Here is a 20,968-nt window from a genome sequence, read left to right as displayed (position 1 = left end):
TGTTTTTACAAACAATATATACTGTCTAAATGCATAAAAAGGCTTTTCTGTCAAGAGTACCATGAGAGATCTTGTCCCCCACTTCACAGAGAAGGGTGCTTTTTTTCTGACCACGTGGCCAAATGGATAAGGCATCTGACTTCGGATCAGGAGATTGAGTGTTCAAGTCCTTTGTGGTTAGCAGTCCCAGTGAACTTAACAGGTTTTTGTTCCTCTTCCATGAAGCTACTGTGTTCAGCCATGGCTATTTATCTAAGTATCATTCACTATCAGGGTGTTGCCATTATTATCACTCAATTGTTGGACAAGCTTTTTGTAGGGGATTCTTTTCAAAACCGTTTCTCAAGCTTAAATGAGACGCCTTTCAACAATTTCAGCCTCGCAACATCAGATTTAAGCATATATATTACCTATAGCTGTTGTGAAACACTTTCTGCCTGATTCCAGCTGATCTATAATCAAGAAATGCCACAAGCATATGTCTTTATTCTAATGATCTAAAGCAGACCTATCTTACACCCCGAGCACTGACGAACAACAGATTTCATAATTGCTGGCAAAAGTAATATATGATTGCAATAGTAGATGGCCAGTATGGGGGTTGAACCCATGGCCTTGGCGTTATTAGCACCACGCTCTAACCAGCTGAGCTAACCGGCCACATTTCCATGAAAATTTGTCGTTTTCACAAACAATATATACTGTCTAAATGCATGAAAAGGCTTTTCTGTCAAGAGTACCATGAGAGATCTTGTCCCCCACTTCACCGAGAAGGCTGCTTTTTGCTCACCACGTGGCCAAATGGATAAGGCATCTGACTTCGGATCAGGAGATTGAGTGTTCAAGTCCTTTGTGGTTAGCAGTCCCAGTGAACTTAACAGGTTTTTGTTCCTCTTCCATGAAGCTACTGTGTTCAGCCATGGCTATTTATCTAAGTATCATTCACTATCAGGGTGTTGCCATTATTATGACTCAATTGTTGGACAAGCTTTTTGTAGGGGATTCTTTTCAAAACCGTTTCTCAAGCTTAAATTAGACGCCTTTCAACAATTTCAGCCTCGCAACATCAGATTTAAGCATAAATATTACCTATAGCTGTTGTGAAACACTTTCTGCCTGATTCCAGCTGATCTGTAATCAAGAAATGCCACAAGCATATGTCTTTATTCTAATGATCTAAAGCAGACCTATCTTACACCCCGAGCACTGACGAACAACAGATCTCATAATTGCTGGCAAAAGAAATATATGATTGCAATAGTAGATGGCCAGTATGGGGGTTGAACCCATGGCCTTGGCGTTATTAGCACCACGCTCTAACCAGCTGAGCTAACCGGCCACATTTCCATGAAAATTTGTCGTTTTCACAAACAATATATACTGTCTAAATGCATGAAAAGGCTTTTCTGTCAAGAGTACCATGAGAGATCTTGTCCCCCACTTCACCGAGAAGGGTGCTTTTTGCTCACCACGTGGCCAAATGGATAAGGCATCTGACTTCGGATCAGGAGATTGAGTGTTCAAGTCCTTTGTGGTTAGCAGTCCCAGTGAACTTAACAGGTTTTTGTTCCTCTTCCATGAAGCTACTGTGTTCAGCCATGGCTATTTATCTAAGTATCATTCACTATCAGGGTGTTGCCATTATTATGACTCAATTGTTGGACAAGCTTTTTGTAGGGGATTCTTTTCAAAACCGTTTCTCAAGCTTAAATTAGACGCCTTTCAACAATTTCAGCCTCGCAACATCAGATTTAAGCATATATATTACCTATAGCTGTTGTGAAACACTTTCTGCCTGATTCCAGCTGATCTGTAATCAAGAAATGCCACAAGCATATGTCTTTATTCTAATGATCTAAAGCAGACCTATCTTACACCCCGAGCACTGACGAACAACAGATCTCATAATTGCTGGCAAAAGAAATATATGATTGCAATAGTAGATGGCCAGTATGGGGGTTGAACCCATGGCCTTGGCGTTATTAGCACCACGCTCTAACCAGCTGAGCTAACCGGCCACATTTCCATGTACAGTTGTTGTTTTTACAATCAATATATAGTGTCTAAATGCATAAAAAGGCTTTCTGTCAAGAGTACCATGAGAGATCTAGTCCCCCACTTCACCGAGAAGGGTGCTTTTTGTGACCACGTGGCCTAATGGATAAGGCGTCTGACTTCGTATCAGGAGTTTGAGGGTTCAAGTCCTTTGTGGTTAGCAGTCCCAGTAAACTTAACAGGTTTTTGTTCCTGTTCCATGAAGCTACTGTGTTCAGCCATGGCTATTTATCTAAGTATCATTCACTATTAGGGTGTTGCCATTATTATGACTCAATTGTTGGACAAGCTTTTTCGGCCACATTTCCATGTACAGTTGTTGTTTTTACAATCAATATATAGTGTCTCAAGCTTAAATGAGACGCCTTTCAACAATTTCAGCCTCGCAACATCAGATTTAAGCATATATATTACCTATAGCTGTTGTGATACACTTTCTGCCTGATTCCAGCTGATCTATAATCAAGAAATGCTATCAGCATCACCTATCTTACACCCTGAGCACTGACGAACAACAGATCTCATAATTGCTGGCAAAAGAAATATGTGCTTGCAGTAGTAGATGGCCACTATGGGGGTTTATAAGCACCACGCTCTAACCAGCTGAGCTAACCGGCCACATTTCCATGTACAGTTGTTGTTTTTACAATCAATATATAGTGTCTAAATGCATAAAAAGGCTTTCTGTCAAGAGTACCATGAGAGATCTAGTCCCCCACTTCATCGAAAAGCATGCTTTTTGTTACCACGTGGCCTAATGGATAAGGCGTCTGACTTCGTATCAGGAGATTGAGGGTTCAAGTCCTTTGTGGTTAGCAGTCCCAGTGTACTTAACAGGTTTTTGTTCCTCTTCCATGAAGCTACTGTGTTCAGCCATGGCTATTTATCTAAGTATCATTCACTATCAGGGTGTTGCCATTATTATGACTCAATTGTTGGACAAGCTTTTTGTAGGGGATTCTTTTCAAAACTAGTTCTCGAGCTTAAATGAGACGCCTTTCAACAATTTCAGCCTCGCAACAACAGCAGTAGTAGATGGCCAGTATGGGGGTTTATTAGCACCACGCTCTAACCAGCTGAGCTAACCGGCCACATTTCCATGTACAGTTGTTGTTTTTACAATCAATATATAGTGTCTAAATGCATAAAAAGGCTTTCTGTCAAGAGTACCATGAGAGATCTAGTCCCCCACTTAACCGAGAAGGGTGCTTTTTGTGACCACGTGGCCTAATGGATAAGGCGTCTGACTTAGGGTCAGGAGATTGAGGGTTCAAGTCCCTTCGTGGTTACCAGTCTTACTGAACCTGACAGAGTTTTGTTCCTCCTCTTTGAAGTTACTGTGTTCAGCCATGGCTATTTATCTAAGTATCATTCACTATCATTTACAAGGGTGTTGCCATTATTATGACTCAATTGGTGGACAAGCTTTTTGTAGGGGATTTTTTTCAAAACCGTTTCTCAAGCTTAAATGAGACGCCTTTCAACAATTTCAGCCTCGCAACATCAGATTTAAGCATATATATTACCTATAGCTGTTGTGATACACTTTCTGCCTGATTCCAGCTGATCTATAATCAAGAAATGCCATCAGTATATGTCGTTATTCTAATGATCTAAAGCAGACCTATCTTACACGCCGAGCACTGACGAACAACAGATCTCATAATTGCTGGCAAAAAAAAATATGTGCTTGCAGTAGTAGATGGCCAGTATGGGGTTTGAACCCATGGCCTTGACGTTATTAGCACCACACTCTAACCAGCTGAGCTAACCGGCCACATTTCCATGTACAGTTGTTGTTTTTACAATCAATATATAGTGTCTAAATGCATAAAAAGGCTTTCTGTCAAGAGTACCATGAGAGATCTAGTCCCCCACTTCATCGAAAAGCATGCTTTTTGTGACTACGTGGCCTAATGGATAAGGCGTCTGACTTCGGATCAGGAGATTGAGTGTTCAAGTCCTTTGTGGTTAGCAGTCCCAGTGAACTTAACAGGTTTTTGTTCCTCTTCCATGAAGCTACTGTGTTCAGCCATGGCTATTTATCTAAGTATCATTCACTATCAGGGTGTTGCCATTATTATGACTCAATTGTTGGACAAGCTTTTTGTAGGGGATTCTTTTCAAAACCAGTTCTCAAGCTTAAATGAGACGCCTTTCAACAATTTCAGCCTCGCAACAACAGCAGTAGTAGATGGCCAGTATGGGGGTTTATTAGCACCACGCTGTAACCAGCTGAGCTAACCGGCCACATTTCCATGTACAGTTGTTGTTTTTACAATCAATATATAGCGTCTAAATGCATAAAAAGGCTTTCTGTCAAGAGTACCATGAGAGATCTAGTCCCCCACTTCACCGAGAAGGGTGCTTTTCGTGACCACGTGGCCTAATGGATAAGGCGTCTGACTTAGGGTCAGGAGATTGAGGGTTCAAGTCCCTTCGTGGTTACCAGTCTTACTGAACCTGACAGAGTTTTGTTCCTCCTCTTTGAAGTTACTGTGTTCAGCCATGGCTATTTATCTAAGTATCATTCACTATCATTTACAAGGGTGTTGCCATTATTATGACTCAATTGGTGGACAAGCTTTTTGTAGGGGATTTTTTTCAAAACCGTTTCTCAAGCTTAAATGAGACGCCTTTCAACAATTTCAGCCTCGCAACATCAGATTTAAGCATATATATTACCTATAGCTGTTGTGATACACTTTCTGCCTGATTCCAGCTGATCTATAATCAAGAAATGCCATCAGTATATGTCGTTATTCTAATGATCTAAAGCAGACCTATCTTACACGCCGAGCACTGACGAACAACAGATCTCATAATTGCTGGCAAAAAAAATATGTGCTTGCAGTAGTAGATGGCCAGTATGGGGATTGAACCCATGGCCTTGGCGTTATTAGCACCACACTCTAACCAGCTGAGCTAACCGGCCACATTTCCATGTACAGTTGTTGTTTTTACAATCAATATATAGTGTCTAAATGCATAAAAAGGCTTTCTGTCAAGAGTACCATGAGAGATCTAGTCCCCCACTTCATCGAAAAGCATGCTTTTTGTGACTACGTGGCCTAATGGATAAGGCGTCTGACTTCGGATCAGGAGTTTGAGGGTTCAAGTCCCTTCGTGGTTACCAGTCTTACTGAACCTGACAGAGTTTTGTTCCTCCTCTTTGAAGTTACTGTGTTCAGCCATGGCTATTTATCTAAGTATCATTCACTATCAGGGTGTTGCCATTATTATGACTCAATTGTTGGACAAGCTTTTTGTAGGGGATTCTTTTCAAAACCGTTTCTCAAGCTTAAATTAGACGCCTTTCAACAATTTCAGCCTCGCAACATCAGATTTAAGCATATATATTACCTATAGCTGTTGTGAAACACTTTCTGCCTGATTCCAGCTGATCTGTAATCAAGAAATGCCACAAGCATATGTCTTTATTCTAATGATCTAAAGCAGACCTATCTTACACCCCGAACACTGACGAACAACAGATTTCATAATTGCTGGCAAAAGTAATATATGATTGCAATAGTAGATGGCCAGTATGGGGGTTGAACCCATGGCCTTGGCATTATTAGCACCACGCTCTAACCAGCTGAGCTAACCGGCCACATTTCCATGTAAATTTGTTGTTTTTACAAACAATATATACTGTCTAAATGCATAAAAAGGCTTTTCTGTCAAGAGTACCATGAGAGATCTTGTCCCCCACTTCACCGAGAAGGGTGCTTTTTTCTTACCACGTGGCCAAATGGATAAGGCATCTGACTTCGGATCAGGAGATTGAGTGTTCAAGTCCTTTGTGGTTAGCAGTCCCAGTGAACTTAACAGGTTTTTGTTCCTCTTCCATGAAGCTACGGTGTTCAGCCATGGCTATTTATCTAAGTATCATTCACTATCATTTACAAGGGTGTTGCCATTATTATGACTCAATTGTTGGACAAGCTTTTTGTAGGGGATTTTTTTCAAAACCGTTTCTCAAGCTTAAATGAGACGCCTTTCATCAATTTCAGCCTCGCAACATCAGATTTAAGCATATATATTACCTGTAGCTGTTGTGATACACTTTCTGCCTGATTCCAGCTGATCTATAATCAAGAAATGCCATCAGCATATGTCTTTATTCTAATGATCTAAAGCAGACCTATCTTACACCCCGAGCACTGACGAACAACAGATTTCATAATTGCTGGCAAAAGTAATATATGATTGCAATAGTAGATGGCCAGTATGGGGGTTGAACCCATGGCCTTGGCGTTATTAGCACCACGCTCTAACCAGCTGAGCTAACCGGCCACATTTCCATGTAAATTTGTTGTTTTTACAAACAATATATACTGTCTAAATGCATAAAAAGGCTTTTCTGTCAAGAGTACCATGAGAGATCTTGTCCCCCACTTCACCGAGAAGGGTGCTTTTTTCTGACCACGTGGCCAAATGGATAAGGCATCTGACTTCGGATCAGGAGATTGAGGGTTCAAGTCCCTTCGTGGTTACCAGTCTTAGTGAACCTGACAGAGTTTTGTTCCTCCTCTTTGAAGTTACTGTGTTCAGCCATGGCTATTTATCTAAGTATCATTCACTATCAGGGTGTTGCCATTATTATGACTCAATTGTTGGACAAGCTTTTTGTAGGGGATTCTTTTCAAAACCGTTTCTCAAGCTTAAATGAGACGCCTTTCAACAATTTCAGCCTCGCAACATCAGATTTAAGCATATATATTACCTATAGCTGTTGTGAAACACTTTCTGCCTGATTCCAGCTGATCTGTAATCAAGAAATGCCACAAGCATATGTCTTTATTCTAATGATCTAAAGCAGACCTATCTTACACCCCGAGCACTGACGAACAACAGATTTCATAATTGCTGGCAAAAGTAATATATGATTGCAATAGTAGATGGCCAGTATGGGGGTTGAACCCATGGCCTTGGCATTATTAGCACCACGCTCTAACCAGCTGAGCTAACCGGCCACATTTCCATGTAAATTTGTTGTTTTTACAAACAATATATACTGTCTAAATGCATAAAAAGGCTTTTCTGTCAAGAGTACCATGAGAGATCTAGTCCCCCACTTCATCGAGAAGGGTGCTTTTTGTGACCACGTGGCCTAATGGATAAGGCGTCTGACTTCGTATCAGGAGATTGAGGGTTCAAGTCCTTTGTGGTTAGCAGTCCCAGTGTACTTAACAGGTTTTTGTTCCTCTTCCATGAAGCTACTGTGTTCAGCCATGGCTATTTATCTAAGTATCATTCACTATCAGGGTGTTGCCATTATTATGACTCAATTGTTGGACAAGCTTTTTGTAGGGGATTCTTTTCAAAACCGTTTCTCAAGGTTAAATTATACGCCTTTCAACAATTTCAGCCTCACAACATCAGATTTAAGCATATATATTACCTATAGCTGTTGTGAAACACTTTCTGCCTGATTCCAGCTGATCTGTAATCAAGAAATGCCACAAGCATATGTCTTTATTCTAATGATCTAAAGCAGACCTATCTTACACCCCGAGCACTGACGAACAACAGATCTCATAATTGCTGGCAAAAGAAATATATGATTGCAATAGTAGATGGCCAGTATGGGGGTTGAACCCATGGCCTTGGCCTTATTAGCACCACGCTCTAACCAGCTGAGCTAACCGGCCACATTTCCATGTACAGTTGTTGTTTTTACAATCAATATATAGTGTCTAAATGCATAAAAAGGCTTTCTGTCAAGCGTACCATGAGAGATCTAGTCCACCACTTCACCGAGTAGGGTGCTTTTTGTGACCACGTGGCCTAATGGATAAGGCGTCTGACTTCGTATCAGGAGATTGAGGGTTCAAGTCCTTTGTGGTTAGCAGTCCCAGTGAACTTAACAGGTTTTTGTTCCTGTTCCATGAAGCTACTGTGTTCAGCCATGGCTATTTATCTAAGTATCATTCACTATCAGGGTGTTGCCATTATTATGACTCAATTGTTGGACAAGCTTTTTCGGCCACATTTCCATGTACAGTTGTTGTTTTTACAATCAATATATAGTGTCTCAAGCTTAAATGAGACGCCTTTCAACAATTTCAGCCTCGCAACATCAGATTTAAGCATATATATTACCTATAGCTGTTGTGATACACTTTCTGCCTGATTCCAGCTGATCTATAATCAAGAAATGCTATCAGCATCACCTATCTTACACCCTGAGCACTGACGAACAACAGATCTCATAATTGCTGGCAAAAGAAATATGTGCTTGCAGTAGTAGATGGCCAGTATGGGGGTTTTATAAGCACCACGCTCTAACCAGCTGAGCTAACCGGCCACATTTCCATGTACAGTTGTTGTTTTTACAATCAATATATAGTGTCTAAATGCATAAAAAGGCTTTCTGTCAAGAGTACCATGAGAGATCTAGTCCCCCACTTCATCGAAAAGCATGCTTTTTGTGACCACGTGGCCTAATGGATAAGGCGTCTGACTTCGTATCAGGAGATTGAGGGTTCAAGTCCTTTGTGGTTAGCAGTCCCAGTGTACTTAACAGGTTTTTGTTCCTCTTCCATGAAGCTACTGTGTTCAGCCATGGCTATTTATCTAAGTATCATTCACTATCAGGGTGTTGCCATTATTATGACTCAATTGTTGGACAAGCTTTTTGTAGGGGATTCTTTTCAAAACCAGTTCTCAAGCTTAAATGAGACGCCTTTCAACAATTTCAGCCTCGCAACAACAGCAGTAGTAGATGGCCAGTATGGGGGTTTATTAGCACCACGCTGTAACCAGCTGAGCTAACCGGCCACATTTCCATGTACAGTTGTTGTTTTTACAATCAATATATAGCGTCTAAATGCATAAAAAGGCTTTCTGTCAAGAGTACCATGAGAGATCTAGTCCCCCACTTCACCGAGAAGGGTGCTTTTTGTGACCACGTGGCCTAATGGATAAGGCGTCTGACTTAGGGTCAGGAGATTGAGGGTTCAAGTCCCTTCGTGGTTACCAGTCTTACTGAACCTGACAGAGTTTTGTTCCTCCTCTTTGAAGTTACTGTGTTCAGCCATGGCTATTTATCTAAGTATCATTCACTATCATTTACAAGGGTGTTGCCATTATTATGACTCAATTGGTGGGCAAGCTTTTTGTAGGGGATTTTTTTCAAAACCGTTTCTCAAGCTTAAATGAGACGCCTTTCAACAATTTCAGCCTCGCAACATCAGATTTAAGCATATATATTACCTATAGCTGTTGTGATACACTTTCTGCCTGATTCCAGCTGATCTATAATCAAGAAATGCCATCAGTATATGTCGTTATTCTAATGATCTAAAGCAGACCTATCTTACACGCCGAGCACTGACGAACAACAGATCTCATAATTGCTGGCAAAAAAATATGTGCTTGCAGTAGTAGATGGCCAGTATGGGGATTGAACCCATGGCCTTGGCGTTATTAGCACCACACTCTAACCAGCTGAGCTAACCGGCCACATTTCCATGTACAGTTGTTGTTTTTACAATCAATATATAGTGTCTAAATGCATAAAAAGGCTTTCTGTCAAGAGAACCAAGAGAGATCTAGTCCCCCACTTCATCGAAAAGCATGCTTTTTGTGACTACGTGGCCTAATGGATAAGGCGTCTGACTTCGGATCAGGAGATTGAGGGTTCAAGTCCCTTCGTGGTTACCAGTCTTACTGAACCTGACAGAGTTTTGTTCCTCCTCTTTGAAGTTACTGTGTTCAGGCATGGCTATTTATCTAAGTATCATTCACTATCAGGGTGTTGCCATTATTATGACTCAATTGTTGGACAAGCTTTTTGTAGGAGATTCTTTTCAAAACCGTTTCTCAAGCTTAAATGAGACGCCTTTTAACCATTTCAGCCTCCCAACATCAGATTTAAGCATATATATTACCTATAGCTGTTGTGATACACTTTCTGCCTGATTCCAGCTGATCTATAATCAAGAAATGCCATCAGCATATGTCTTTATTCTAATGATCTAAAGCAGACCTATCTTACACCCCGAACACTGACGAACAACAGATTTCATAATTGCTGGCAAAAGTAATATATGATTGCAATAGTAGATGGCCAGTATGGGGGTTGAACCCATGGCCTTGGCGTTATTAGCACCACGCTCTAACCAGCTGAGCTAACTGGCCACATTTCCATGTAAATTTGTTGTTTTTACAAACAATATATACTGTCTAAATGCATAAAAAGGCTTTTCTGTCAAGAGTACCATGAGAGATCTTGTCCCCCACTTCACCGAGAAGGGTGCTTTTTTCTTACCACGTGGCCAAATGGATAAGGCATCTGACTTCGGATCAGGAGATTGAGTGTTCAAGTCCTTTGTGGTTAGCAGTCCCAGTGAACTTAACAGGTTTTTGTTCCTCTTCCATGAAGCTACGGTGTTCAGCCATGGCTATTTATCTAAGTATCATTCACTATCAGGGTGTTGCCATTATTATGACTCAATTGTTGGACAAGCTTTTTGTAGGGGATTCTTTTCAAAACCGTTTCTCAAGCTTAAATGAGACGCCTTTCAACAATTTCAGCCTCGCAACATCAGATTTAAGCATATATATTACCTATAGCTGTTGTGATAACACTTTCTGCCTGATTCCAGCTGATCTGTAATCAAGAAATGCCACAAGCATATGTCTTTATTCTAATGATCTAAAGCAGACCTATCTTACACCCCGAGCACTGACGAACAACAGATCTCATAATTGCTGGCAAAAGAAATATATGATTGCAATAGTAGATGGCCAGTATGTGGGTTGAACCCATGGCCTTGGCGTTATTAGCACCACGCTCTAACCAGCTGAGCTAACCGGCCACATTTCCATGTACAGTTGTTGTTTTTACAATCAATATATAGTGTCTAAATGCATAAAAAGGCTTTCTGTCAAGAGTACCATGAGAGATCTAGTCCCCCACTTAATCGAGAAGGGTGCTTTTTGTGACCACGTGGCCTAATGCATAAGGCGTCTGACTTCGTATCAGGAGATTGAGGGTTCAAGTCCTTTGTGGTTAGCAGTCCCAGTGTACTTAACAGAGTTTTGTTCCTCTTCCATGAAGCTACTGTGTTCAGACATGGCTATTTATCTAAGTATCATTCACTATCAGGGTGTTGCCATTATTATGACTCAATTGTTGGACAAGCTTTTTGTAGGGGATTCTTTTCAAAACCGTTTCTCAAGCTTAAATGAGACGCCTTTTAACAATTTCAGCCTCGCAACATCAGATTTAAGCATATATATTACCTATAGCTGTTGTGATACACTTTCTGCCTGATTCCAGCTGATCTATAATCAAGAAATGCCATCAGTATATGTCGTTATTCTAATGATCTAAAGCAGACCTATCTTACACGCCGAGCACTGACGAACAACAGATCTCATAATTGCTGGCAAAAAAAATATGTGCTTGCAGTAGTAGATGGCCAGTATGGGGATTGAACCCATGGCCTTGGCGTTATTAGCACCACAGTCTAACCAGCTGAGCTAACCGGCCACATTTCCATGTACAGTTGTTGTTTTTACAATCAATATATAGTGTCTAAATGCATAAAAAGGCTTTCTGTCAAGAGTACCATGAGAGATCTAGTCCCCCACTTCATCGAAAAGCATGCTTTTTTGTGACTACGTGGCCTAATGGATAAGGCGTCTGACTTCGGATCAGGAGTTTGAGGGTTCAAGTCCCTTCGTGGTTACCAGTCTTACTGAACCTGACAGAGTTTTGTTCCTCCTCTTTGAAGTTACTGTGTTCAGCCATGGCTATTTATCTAAGTATCATTCACTATCAGGGTGTTGCCATTATTATGACTCAATTGTTGGACAAGCTTTTTGTAGGGGATTCTTTTCAAAACCGTTTCTCAAGCTTAAATTAGACGCCTTTCAACAATTTCAGCCTCGCAACATCAGATTTAAGCATATATATTACCTATAGCTGTTGTGAAACACTTTCTGCCTGATTCCAGCTGATCTGTAATCAAGAAATGCCACAAGCATATGTCTTTATTCTAATGATCTAAAGCAGACCTATCTTACACCCCGAGCACTGACGAACAACAGATCTCATAATTGCTGGCAAAAGAAATATATGATTGCAATAGTAGATGGCCAGTATGGGGGTTGAACCCATGGCCTTGGCGTTATTAGCACCACGCTCTAACCAGCTGAGCTAACCGGCCACATTTCCATGTACAGTTGTTGTTTTTACAATCAATATATAGTGTCTAAATGCATAAAAAGGCTTTCTGTCAAGCGTACCATGAGAGATCTAGTCCCCCACTTCACCGAGAAGGGTGCTTTTTGTGACCATGTGGCCTAATGGATAAGGCGTCTGACTTCGTATCAGGAGATTGAGGGTTCAAGTCCTTTGTGGTTAGCAGTCCCAGTGAACTTAACAGGTTTTTGTTCCTGTTCCATGAAGCTACTGTGTTCAGCCATGGCTATTTATCAAAGTATCATTCACTATCAGGGTGTTGCCATTATTATGACTCAATTGTTGGACAAGCTTTTTCGGCCACATTTCCATGTACAGTTGTTGTTTTTACAATCAATATATAGTGTCTCAAGCTTAAATGAGACGCCTTTCAACAATTTCAGCCTCGCAACATCAGATTTAAGCATATATATTACCTATAGCTGTTGTGATACACTTTCTGCCTGATTCCAGCTGATCTATAATCAAGAAATGCTATCAGCATCACCTATCTTACACCCTGAGCACTGACGAACAACAGATCTCAAAATTGCTGGCAAAAGAAATATGTGCTTGCAGTAGTAGATGGCCAGTATGGGGGTTTTTAAGCACCACGCTCTAACCAGCTGAGCTAACCGGCCACATTTCCATGTACAGTTGTTGTTTTTACAATCAATATATAGTGTCTAAATGCATAAAAGGCTTTCTGTCAAGAGTACCATGAGAGATCTAGTCCCCCACTTCATCGAAAAGCATGCTTTTTGTGACCACGTGGCCTAATGGATAAGGCGTCTGACTTCGTATCAGGAGATTGAGGGTTCAAGTCCTTTGTGGTTAGCAGTCCCAGTGTACTTAACAGGTTTTTGTTCCTCTTCCATGAAGCTACTGTGTTCAGCCATGGCTATTTATCTAAGTATCATTCACTATCAGGGTGTTGCCATTATTATGACTCAATTGTTGGACAAGCTTTTTGTAGGGGATTCTTTTCAAAACCAGTTCTCAAGCTTAAATGAGACGCCTTTCAACAATTTCAGCCTCGCAACAACAGCAGTAGTAGATGGCCAGTATGGGGGTTTATTAGCACCACGCTCTAACCAGCTGAGCTAACCGGCCACATTTCCATGTACAGTTGTTGTTTTTACAATCAATATATAGTGTCTAAATGCATAAAAAGGCTTTCTGTCAAGAGTACCATGAGAGATCTAGTCCCCCACTTCACCGAGAAGGGTGCTTTTTGTGACCACGTGGCCTAATGGATAAGGCGTCTGACTTAGGGTCCGGAGATTGAGGGTTCAAGTCCCTTTGTGGTTACCAGTCTTACTGAACCTGACAGAGTTTTATTCCTCCTCTTTGAAGTTACTGTGTTCAGCCATGGCTATTTATCTAAGTATCATTCACTATCATTTACAAGGGTGTTGCCATTATTATGACTCAATTGTTGGACAAGCTTTTTGTAGGGGATTCTTTTCAAAACCGTTTCTCAAGGTTAAATTAGACGCCTTTCAACAATTTCAGCCTCACAACATTAGATTTAAGCATATATATTACCTATAGCTGTTGTGAAACACTTTCTGCCTGATTCCAGCTGATCTGTAATCAAGAAATGCCACAAGCATATGTCTTTATTCTAATGATCTAAAGCAGACCTATCTTACACCCCGAGCACTGACGAACAACAGATCTCATAACTGCAGGCAAAAGAAATATATGATTGCAATAGTAGATGGCCAGTATGGGGGTTGAACCCATGGCCTTGGCGTTATTAGCACCACGCTCGAACCAGCTGAGGTAACCGGCCACATTTCCATGTACAGTTGTTGTTTTTACAATCAAAATATAGTGTCTAAATGCATAAAAAGGCTTTCTGTCAAGAGTACCATGAGAGATCTAGTCCCCCACTTCATCGAAAAGCATGCTTTTTGTGACCACGTGGCCTAATGGATAAGGCGTCTGACTTCGGATCAGGAGATTGAGGGTTCAAGTCCTTTCGTGGTTACCAGTCTTAGTGAACCTGACACTGACCTGAGTTTTGTTCCTCCTCTATGAAATTACTGTGTTCAGCCATGGCTATTTATCTAAGTATCATTCACTATCATTTACAAGGGTGTTGCCATTATTATGACTCAATTGTTGGACAAGCTTTTTGTAGGGGATTCTTTTCAAAACCGTTTCTCAAGCTTAAATTAGACGCCTTTTAACAATTTCAGCCTCGCAACATCAGATTTAAGCATATATATTACCTGTAGCTGTTGTGATACACTTTTTGCCTGATTCCAACTGATCTATAATCAAGAAATGCCACAAGCATATGTCTTTATTCTAATGATCTAAAGCAGACCTATCTTACACCCCGAGCACTGACGAACAACAGATCTCATAATTGCTGGCAAAAGAAATATGTGCTTGCAGTAGTAGATGGCCAGTATGTGGGTTGAACCCATGGCCTTGGCGTTATTAGCACCACGCTCTAACCAGCTGAGCTAACCGGCCACATTTCCATGTACAGTTGTTGTTTTTACAATCAATATATAGTGTCTAAATGCATAAAAAGGCTTTCTGTCAAGAGTACCATGAGAGATCTTGTCCCCCACTTCATCGAAAAGCATGCTTTTTGTGACCACGTGGCCTAATGGATAAGGCGTCTGACTTCAGATCAGGAGATTGAGGGTTCAAGTCCCTTCGTGGTTACCAGTCCTAGTGAACCTGACACAGTTTTGTTCCTCCTCTTTGAAGTTACTGTGTTCAGCCATGGCTATTTATTTAAGTATCATTTACAAGGGTGTTGTCATTATTATGACTCAATTGTTGGACAAGCTTTTTGGAGGGGATTCTTTTCAAAACCGTTTCTCAAGCTTAAATTAGGCGCCTTTTAACAATTTCAGCCTCGCAACATCAGATTTAAGCATATATATTACCTATAGCTGTTGTGAAACACTTTCTGCCTGATTCCAGCTGATCTGTAATGAAGAAATGCCACAAGCATATGTCTTTATTCTAATGATCTAAAGCAGACCTATCTTACACCCCGAGCACTGACGAACAACAGATCTCATAATTGCTGGCAAAAGAAATATGTGCTTGCAGTAGTAGATGGCCAGTATGTGGGTTGAACCCATGGCCTTGGCGTTATTAGCACCACGCTCTAACCAGCTGAGCTAACCGGCCACATTTCTATGTAAATTTGTTGTTTTTACAAACAATATATACTGTCTAGATGCATTAAAAAGCTTTCTGTCAAGAGTACCATGAGAGATCTAGTCCCCCACTTCATCGAAAAGGGAGCTGTTTGTGACCACGTGGCCTAATGGATAAGGCGTCTGACTTCGGATCAGGAGATTGAGGGTTCAAATCCCTTCGTGGTTACCAGTCTTAGTGAACCTGACAGACCTTCTTTGAAGTTACTGTGTTCAGCCATGTCTATTTATTTAAGTATCATTCACTAGGGTGTTGCCATTATTATGACTCAATTGTTGGACAAGCTTTTTGTAGGGGATTCTTTTCAAAAACGTTTCTCAAGCTTAAATGAGACACCTTTCAATAATTTGTGCATCGCAACATCAGATTTAAGCAAATATATTACCTATAGCTGTTGTGAAACACTTTCTGCCTGATTCCAGCTGATTTATAATCAAGAAATGCCACAAGCAGATGTCTTTAATCTAATGATCTAAAGCAGCCCTATCTTACACCCCGAGCACTGACGAACAACAGATCTCATTATTGCTGGCGAAAGAAATATGTGCTTGCAGTAGTAGATGGCCAGTATGGGGGTTGAACCCATTGCCTTGGCGTTATTAGTACCACGTTCTAACCGGCTGAGCTAACCGGCCAGGTTTCTATGTACATTTGTTGTTTTTACAAACAATATATAGTGTCTAAATGCATAAAAAGGCTTTTCTGTCAAGACTACCACGAGAGATCTAGTCCCCCACTTCACCGAGAAGGGTACTTTTAGTGACCACGTGGCCTAATGGATAAGGCGTCTGACTTCGGATCAGTAGATTGAAGCTTTAAGTCCCTTCGTGGTTAGCAGTCTCAGTGAACTTACCAGGTTTTTGTTCCTCTTCCATTAAGTTACTGAGCACTGACGAACAACAGATCTCATAATTGCTGGCAAAAGAAATATGTGCTTGCAGTAGTAGATGGCCAGTATAAGGGTTGAACCCATGGCCTTGGCGTTATTAGCACCACGCTCTAACCAGCTGAGCTAACCGGCCACATTTCCATGTACAGTTGTTGTTTTTACAATCAATATATAGTGTCTAAATGCATAAAAAGGCTTTCTGTCAAGAGTACCATGAGAGATCTAGTCCCCCACTTCATCGAAAAGGGTGCTGTTTGTGACCACGTGGCCTAATGGATAAGGCGTCTGACTTCGGATCAGGAGATTGAGGGTTCAAGTCCCTTCGTGGTTACCAGTCTTAGTGAACCTGACAGAGTTTTGTTCCTCCTCTTTGAAGTTACTGTGTTCAGCCATGTCTATTTATTTAAGTATCATTCACTAGGGTGTTGCCATTATTATGACTCAATTGTTGGACAAGCTTTTTGTAGGGGATTCTTTTCAAAACCGTTTCTCAAGCTTAAATTAGACGCCTTTCAACAATTTCAGCCTTGCAACATCATATTTAAGCATAAATACTACCTATAGCAGTTGTGAAACACTTTCTGCCTGATTCCAGCTGATCTGTAATCAAGAAATGCCACAAGCATATGTCTTTATTCTAATGATCTAAAGCAGACCTATCTTACACCCCGAGCACTGACGAACAACAGATCTCATAATTGCTGGCAAAAGAAATATGTGCTTGCAGTAGTAGATGGCCAGTATGTGGGTTGAACCCATGGCCTTGGCGTTATTAGCACCACGCTCTAACCAGCTGAGCTAACCGGCCACATTTCTATGTAAATTTGTTGTTTTTACAAACAATATATACTGTCTAGATGCATTAAAAAGCTTTCTGTCAAGAGTACCATGAGAGATCTAGTCCCCCACTTCATCGAAAAGGGTGCTGTTTGTGACCACGTGGCCTAATGGATAAGGCGTCTGACTTCGGATCAGGAGATTGAGGGTTCAAGTCCCTTCGTGGTTACCAGTCTTAGTGAACCTGACAGAGTTTTGTTCCTCCTCTTTGAAGTTACTGTGTTAAGCCATGTCTATTTATTTAAGTATCATTCACTAGGGTGTTGCCATTATTATGACTCAATTGTTGGACAAGCTTTTTGTAGGGGATTCTTTTCAAAAACGTTTCTCAAGCTTAAATGAGACACCTTTCAATAATTTGTGCATCGCAACATCAGATTTAAGCAAATATATTACCTATAGCTGTTGTGAAACACTTTCTGCCTGATTCCAGCTGATTTATAATCAAGAAATGCCACAAGCAGATGTCTTTAATCTAATGATCTAAAGCAGCCCTATCTTACACCCCGAGCACTGACGAACAACAGATCTCATTATTGCTGGCGAAAGAAATATGTGCTTGCAGTAGTAGATGGCCAGTATGGGGGTTGAACCCATTGCCTTGGCGTTATTAGTACCACGTTCTAACCGGCTGAGCTAACCGGCCAGGTTTCTATGTACATTTGTTGTTTTTACAAACAATATATAGTGTCTAAATGCATAAAAAGGCTTTTCTGTCAAGACTACCACGAGAGATCTAGTCCCCCACTTCACCGAGAAGGGTACTTTTAGTGACCACGTGGCCTAATGGATAAGGCGTCTGACTTCGGATCAGTAGATTGAAGCTTTAAGTCCCTTCGTGGTTAGCAGTCTCAGTGAACTTACCAGGTTTTTGTTCCTCTTCCATGAAGTTACTGTGTTCAGCCATGGCTATTTATCTAAACATCATTCACTATCAGGGTGTTGCCATTATTATGAATCATTATGAATCATCATCATGCCATTATTATGAATTCGTTTTTACCAGTCTTAGTGAACTTAACAGAGTTTTGTTCCTCCTCTTTAAAGTTACTGTGTTCAGGCATGGCTATTTATCTAAGTATCATTCACTATCATTCACTAGGGTGTTGCCATTATTATGACTCAATTGTTGGACAAGCTTTTTGCAGTGGTTTCGTTTCAAAACCGTTTCTCAAGCTTAAACGAGACGCCTTTCAATAACTTCAGCATCGCAACATCAGATTTAAGCATATATATTACCTATAGCTGTTGTGAAACACTTTCTGCCTGATTCCAGCTGATCTATAATCAAGAAATGCCACAAGCAAATGTCTTTAATCTAATGATCTAAAGCAGACCTATCTTACACCCCGAGCACTGACGAACAACAGATCTCATAATTGCTGGCAAAAGAATTACGTGCTTGCAGTAGATGATGGCCAGTATGGGGGTTGAACCCATGGCCTTGGCGTTATTAGCACCACACTCTAAACAGCTGAGCTAACCGGCCACATTTCTATGTACATTTGTTGTTTTTACAAACAATATATAGTGTCGAAATGCACAAAAAGGCTTTTCTGTCAAGAGTACAATGAGAGATCTAGCCCCCCACTTCATCGAAAAGCATGCTTTTCGTGACCACGTGGCCTAATGGATAAGGCGTCTGACTTCGGATCAGGAGATTGAGGGTTCAAGTCCCTTCGTGGTTACCAGTCTTACTGAACCTGACAGAGTTTTGTTCCTCCTCTTTGAAGTTACTGTGTTCAGCCATGGCTATTTATCTAAGTATCATTCACTATCAGGGTGTTGCCATTATTATGACTCAATTGTTGGACAAGCTTTTTGTAGGGGATTCTTTTCAAAACCGTTTCTCAAGCTTAAATTAGACGCCTTTCAACAATTTCAGCCTCGCAACATCAGATTTAAGCATATATATTACCTATAGCTGTTGTGAAACACTTTCTGCCTGATTCCAGCTGATCTGTAATCAAGAAATGCCACAAGCATATGTCTTTATTCTAATGATCTAAAGCAGACCTATCTTACACCCCGAGCACTGACGAACAACAGATCTCATAATTGCTGGCAAAAGAAATATATGATTGCAATAGTAGATGGCCAGTATGGGGGTTGAACCCATGGCCTTGGCGTTATTAGCACCACGCTCTAACCAGCTGAGCTAACCGGCCACATTTCCATGTACAGTTGTTGTTTTTACAATCAATATATAGTGTCTAAATGCATAAAAAGGCTTTCTGTCAAGAGTACCAAGAGAGATCTAGTCCCCCACTTCATCGAGAAGGGTGCTTTTTGTGACCACGTGGCCTAATGGATAAGGCGTCTGACTTCGTATCAGGAGATTGAGGGTTCAAGTCCTTTGTGGTTAGCAGTCCCAGTGTACTTAACAGGTTTTTGTTCCACTTCCATGAAGCTACTGTGTTCAGCCATGGCTATTTATCTAAGTATCATTCACTATCAGGGTGTTGCCATTATTATGACTCAATTGTTGGACAAGCTTTTTGTAGGGGATTCTTTTCAAAACCGTTTCTCAAGGTTAAATTATACGCCTTTCAACAATTTCAGCCTCACAACATCAGATTTAAGCATATATATTACCTATAGCTGTTGTGAAACACTTTCTGCCTGATTCCAGCTGATCTGTAATCAAGAAATGCCACAAGCATATGTCTTTATTCTAATGATCTAAAGCAGACCTATCTTACACCCCGAGCACTGACGAACAACAGATCTCATAATTGCAGGCAAAAGAAATATATGATTGCAATAGTAGATGGCCAGTATGGGGGTTGAACCCATGGCCTTGGCGTTATTAGCACCACGCTCAAACCAGCTGAGGTAACCGGCCACATTTCCATGTACAGTTGTTGTTTTTACAATCAATATATAGTGTCTAAATGCATAAAAAGGCTTTCTGTCAAGAGTACCATGAGAGATCTAGTCCCCCACTTCATCGAAAAGCATGCTTTTTGTGACCACGTGGCCTAATGGATAAGGCGTCTGACTTTGGATCAGGAGATTGAGGATTCAAGTCCCTTCGTGGTTACCAGTCTTAGTGAACCTGACACTGACCTGAGTTTTGTTCCTCCTCTATGAAGTTACTGTGTTCAGCCATGGCTATTTATCTAAGTATCATTCACTATCATTTACAAGGGTGTTGCCATTATTATGACTCAATTGTTGGACAAGCTTTTTGTAGGGGATTTTTTTCAAAACCGTTTCTCAAGCTTAAATGAGACGCCTTTCATCAATTTCAGCCTCGCAACATCAGATTTAAGCATATATATTACCTGTAGCTGTTGTGATACACTTTCTGCCTGATTCCAACTGATCTATAATCAAGAAATGCCATCAGCATATGTCTTTATTCTAATGATCTAAAGCAGACCTATCTTACACCCTGAGCACTGACGAACAACAGATCTCATAATTGCTGGCAAAAGAAATATGTGCTTGCAGTAGTAGATGGCCAGTATAAGGGTTGAACCCATGGCCTTGGCGTTATTAGCACCACGCTCTAACCAGCTGAGCTAACCGGCCACATTTCCATGTACAGTTGTTGTTTTACAATCAATATATAGTGTCTAAATGCATAAAAAGGCTTTCTGTCAAGAGTACCATGAGAGATCTAGTCCCCCACTTCATCGAAAAGCATGCTTTTTGTGACCACGTGGCCTAATGGATAAGGCGTCTGACTTCAGATCAGGAGATTGAGGGTTCAAGTCCCTTTGTGGTTACCAGTCTTAGTGAACTTAACAGGTTTTTGTTCCTCTTCCATGAAGCTACTGTGTTCAGCC

At 40.9% G+C, this 20,968-nt stretch overlaps 23 non-coding genes across 23 annotated transcripts; 12 read left to right on the top strand and 11 right to left on the bottom strand.

Moving 5' to 3' along the window:
- Nucleotides 1-586: 586 nt before the first annotated feature.
- Nucleotides 587-660, bottom strand: trnai-aau (transfer RNA isoleucine (anticodon AAU)). Its single transcript has one exon. It is a non-coding gene; the product is annotated as a tRNA-Ile (tRNA).
- A 605-nt stretch (nt 661-1,265) lies between these two features.
- Nucleotides 1,266-1,339, bottom strand: trnai-aau (transfer RNA isoleucine (anticodon AAU)). Its single transcript has one exon. It is a non-coding gene; the product is annotated as a tRNA-Ile (tRNA).
- A 605-nt stretch (nt 1,340-1,944) lies between these two features.
- Nucleotides 1,945-2,018, bottom strand: trnai-aau (transfer RNA isoleucine (anticodon AAU)). Its single transcript has one exon. It is a non-coding gene; the product is annotated as a tRNA-Ile (tRNA).
- Nucleotides 2,019-3,271: 1,253 nt separating this feature from the next.
- Nucleotides 3,272-3,344, top strand: trnal-uag (transfer RNA leucine (anticodon UAG)). Its single transcript has one exon. It is a non-coding gene; the product is annotated as a tRNA-Leu (tRNA).
- A 1,086-nt stretch (nt 3,345-4,430) lies between these two features.
- On the top strand, nt 4,431-4,503 carry trnal-uag (transfer RNA leucine (anticodon UAG)). The gene has a single exon. It is a non-coding gene; the product is annotated as a tRNA-Leu (tRNA).
- Nucleotides 4,504-4,916: 413 nt separating this feature from the next.
- Nucleotides 4,917-4,990, bottom strand: trnai-aau (transfer RNA isoleucine (anticodon AAU)). Its single transcript has one exon. It is a non-coding gene; the product is annotated as a tRNA-Ile (tRNA).
- Nucleotides 4,991-5,115: 125 nt separating this feature from the next.
- trnar-ucg (transfer RNA arginine (anticodon UCG)) lies at nt 5,116-5,188 on the top strand. Its single transcript has one exon. It is a non-coding gene; the product is annotated as a tRNA-Arg (tRNA).
- A 406-nt stretch (nt 5,189-5,594) lies between these two features.
- trnai-aau (transfer RNA isoleucine (anticodon AAU)) lies at nt 5,595-5,668 on the bottom strand. The gene has a single exon. It is a non-coding gene; the product is annotated as a tRNA-Ile (tRNA).
- Nucleotides 5,669-6,280: 612 nt separating this feature from the next.
- trnai-aau (transfer RNA isoleucine (anticodon AAU)) lies at nt 6,281-6,354 on the bottom strand. The gene has a single exon. It is a non-coding gene; the product is annotated as a tRNA-Ile (tRNA).
- A 127-nt stretch (nt 6,355-6,481) lies between these two features.
- On the top strand, nt 6,482-6,554 carry trnar-ucg (transfer RNA arginine (anticodon UCG)). Its single transcript has one exon. It is a non-coding gene; the product is annotated as a tRNA-Arg (tRNA).
- Nucleotides 6,555-6,960: 406 nt separating this feature from the next.
- On the bottom strand, nt 6,961-7,034 carry trnai-aau (transfer RNA isoleucine (anticodon AAU)). The gene has a single exon. It is a non-coding gene; the product is annotated as a tRNA-Ile (tRNA).
- A 1,932-nt stretch (nt 7,035-8,966) lies between these two features.
- On the top strand, nt 8,967-9,039 carry trnal-uag (transfer RNA leucine (anticodon UAG)). Its single transcript has one exon. It is a non-coding gene; the product is annotated as a tRNA-Leu (tRNA).
- Nucleotides 9,040-9,451: 412 nt separating this feature from the next.
- On the bottom strand, nt 9,452-9,525 carry trnai-aau (transfer RNA isoleucine (anticodon AAU)). The gene has a single exon. It is a non-coding gene; the product is annotated as a tRNA-Ile (tRNA).
- Nucleotides 9,526-9,650: 125 nt separating this feature from the next.
- On the top strand, nt 9,651-9,723 carry trnar-ucg (transfer RNA arginine (anticodon UCG)). Its single transcript has one exon. It is a non-coding gene; the product is annotated as a tRNA-Arg (tRNA).
- Nucleotides 9,724-10,129: 406 nt separating this feature from the next.
- On the bottom strand, nt 10,130-10,203 carry trnai-aau (transfer RNA isoleucine (anticodon AAU)). The gene has a single exon. It is a non-coding gene; the product is annotated as a tRNA-Ile (tRNA).
- A 1,483-nt stretch (nt 10,204-11,686) lies between these two features.
- Nucleotides 11,687-11,759, top strand: trnar-ucg (transfer RNA arginine (anticodon UCG)). Its single transcript has one exon. It is a non-coding gene; the product is annotated as a tRNA-Arg (tRNA).
- A 406-nt stretch (nt 11,760-12,165) lies between these two features.
- trnai-aau (transfer RNA isoleucine (anticodon AAU)) lies at nt 12,166-12,239 on the bottom strand. Its single transcript has one exon. It is a non-coding gene; the product is annotated as a tRNA-Ile (tRNA).
- A 1,937-nt stretch (nt 12,240-14,176) lies between these two features.
- Nucleotides 14,177-14,249, top strand: trnar-ucg (transfer RNA arginine (anticodon UCG)). Its single transcript has one exon. It is a non-coding gene; the product is annotated as a tRNA-Arg (tRNA).
- A 1,294-nt stretch (nt 14,250-15,543) lies between these two features.
- trnar-ucg (transfer RNA arginine (anticodon UCG)) lies at nt 15,544-15,616 on the top strand. The gene has a single exon. It is a non-coding gene; the product is annotated as a tRNA-Arg (tRNA).
- A 979-nt stretch (nt 15,617-16,595) lies between these two features.
- On the top strand, nt 16,596-16,668 carry trnar-ucg (transfer RNA arginine (anticodon UCG)). The gene has a single exon. It is a non-coding gene; the product is annotated as a tRNA-Arg (tRNA).
- Nucleotides 16,669-17,270: 602 nt separating this feature from the next.
- trnar-ucg (transfer RNA arginine (anticodon UCG)) lies at nt 17,271-17,343 on the top strand. Its single transcript has one exon. It is a non-coding gene; the product is annotated as a tRNA-Arg (tRNA).
- Nucleotides 17,344-18,789: 1,446 nt separating this feature from the next.
- trnar-ucg (transfer RNA arginine (anticodon UCG)) lies at nt 18,790-18,862 on the top strand. Its single transcript has one exon. It is a non-coding gene; the product is annotated as a tRNA-Arg (tRNA).
- A 406-nt stretch (nt 18,863-19,268) lies between these two features.
- trnai-aau (transfer RNA isoleucine (anticodon AAU)) lies at nt 19,269-19,342 on the bottom strand. The gene has a single exon. It is a non-coding gene; the product is annotated as a tRNA-Ile (tRNA).
- Between the last annotated feature and the right edge of the window lie 1,626 nt (nt 19,343-20,968).

This window comes from Betta splendens, chromosome 7, assembly GCF_900634795.4.
Source record: "Betta splendens chromosome 7, fBetSpl5.4, whole genome shotgun sequence".
NCBI lineage: Eukaryota > Metazoa > Chordata > Actinopteri > Anabantiformes > Osphronemidae > Betta > Betta splendens.
Note: the sequence above shows the minus strand (reverse complement) of the source record. Positions and strands in the feature narration are given on the sequence as shown.